General features: G+C 30.8%; 1 protein-coding gene across 1 annotated transcript in view; it reads right to left on the bottom strand.

Annotated features, from left to right (window-relative positions):
* Positions 1 to 1,756, bottom strand: part of LOC108564893 — a 6,147-nt gene that overhangs the window by 1,351 nt on the left and 3,040 nt on the right. The gene's annotated exons all lie outside the window — the stretch shown is intronic.

Genomic DNA, 1,756 nt, shown 5'->3' with positions numbered 1-1,756 from the left:
TTTCAGGACTCACTGCGTTCGCACATCATTAGAATACAATTAAAGTTCTGTTAATGAACCACAATTTTATAATTTCAGTTCAGTTGACTAAGTTGGCATAAGTACAAAGTTATTAATGTTAGAAAAGTAAGCGTGAAAATGTTAAAATACTTCAACTGCTTTCAGGACTCACTGCGTTCGCACATCATTTGAATACAATTAAAGTTCTGTTAATGAAACACAATTTTATAATTTCAGTTCAGTTGACTAAGTTGGCATAAGTACAAAGTTATTAATGTTAGAAAAGTAAGCGTGAAAATGTTAAAATACTTCAACTGTTTTCAGGACTCACTGCGTTCGCACATCATTTGAATACAATTAAAGTTCTGTTAATGAAACACAATTTTATAATTTCAGTTCAGTTGACTAAGTTGGCATAAGTACAAAGTTATTAATGTTAGAAAAGTAAGCGTGAAAATGTTAAAATACTTCAACTGTTTCAGGACTCACTGCGTTTGCACATCATTTGAATACAATTAAAGTTCTGTTAATGAACACAATTTTATAATTTCAGTTCAGTTGACTAAGTTGGCATAAGTACAAAGTTATTAATGTTAGAAAAGTAAGCGTGAAAATGTTAAAATACTTCAACTGCAGTTGACTAAGTTGGCATAAGTTCAAAGTTATTAATGTTAGAAAAGTAAGCGTGAAAATGTTAAAATACTTCAACTGCTTTCAGGACTGACTGCGTTCTCACATCATTTGAATACAATTAAAGTTCTGTTAATGAAACACAATTTTATAATTTCAGTTCAGTTGACTAAGTTGGCATAAGTACAAAGTTATTGATGTTAGAAAATTAAGCGTGAAAATGTTAAAATACTTCATCTGCTTTCAGGACTCGCTGCGTTCGCACATCATTTGAATACAATTAAAGTTCTGTTAATGAAACACAATTTTATAATTTCAGTTCAGTTGACTAAGTTGGCATAAGTACAAAGTTATTAATGTTAGAAAAGTAAGCGTGAAAATGTTAAAATACTTCAACTGTTTTCAGGACTCACTGCGTTCGTCCATCATTTCAACATAGGTATACTATTTTTTTACTAATTCAAATTTTTCTCGATGGGCGAGCGTAGCGACTCCTGAGAACAATAAGCTTGAAACTCATGACTTTTTCAGTTTTCATCAATTTAATTCGATTAAAATTTTGCTTCTAATCTCGGAAGACTGTTAATGTTGCATTTTCAGGAAAATTAGTTTCTTCCATTGCTTGAACAACAGTTTGTCATAGAAACTTTTGTCATAGTAACAATGGACAAGGTCTTGAGACCACCCGCAACCGTCGTCAAGGTATTTCACATTTGTTTAGTTATAATCGAGCAATTACCAAATGCAAATCATTATTCTCCGCGCGTTTCGGGTCTAACGATTCGAACGCAATTGGATACGAATATCATACATCGTTGCGTTCTCCTAATTTATGCGAAACAATTTAATTTCTTTGTACACAAATGGTAATAATATACACATTTAGATGTACATTGTTTTTCATTGCGTACACGAAGTGAATATTCATAGCTGTTTTAAATAACTGATCGGAACTTATTTTCTGTAGTAGTTACTGATAAATTTTAGTGTTTTTTTAATTAATTACCAATTGAAATATGATAAATACGCTTTGTTATAGTTTGGAATGTACTAAATGTATAAGATTATATACAATGAACTAAGAAGCGCTATTCTTCCGATGGAAATTTAGTGAAATTATATACAA

Source organism: Nicrophorus vespilloides, unplaced genomic scaffold (genome assembly GCF_001412225.1).
Source record: "Nicrophorus vespilloides isolate i.1.1-1 unplaced genomic scaffold, Nicve_v1.0, whole genome shotgun sequence".
Taxonomy (NCBI): Eukaryota; Metazoa; Arthropoda; class Insecta; order Coleoptera; family Silphidae; genus Nicrophorus; species Nicrophorus vespilloides.
This window is presented reverse-complemented; position numbering and strand designations above follow the sequence as displayed.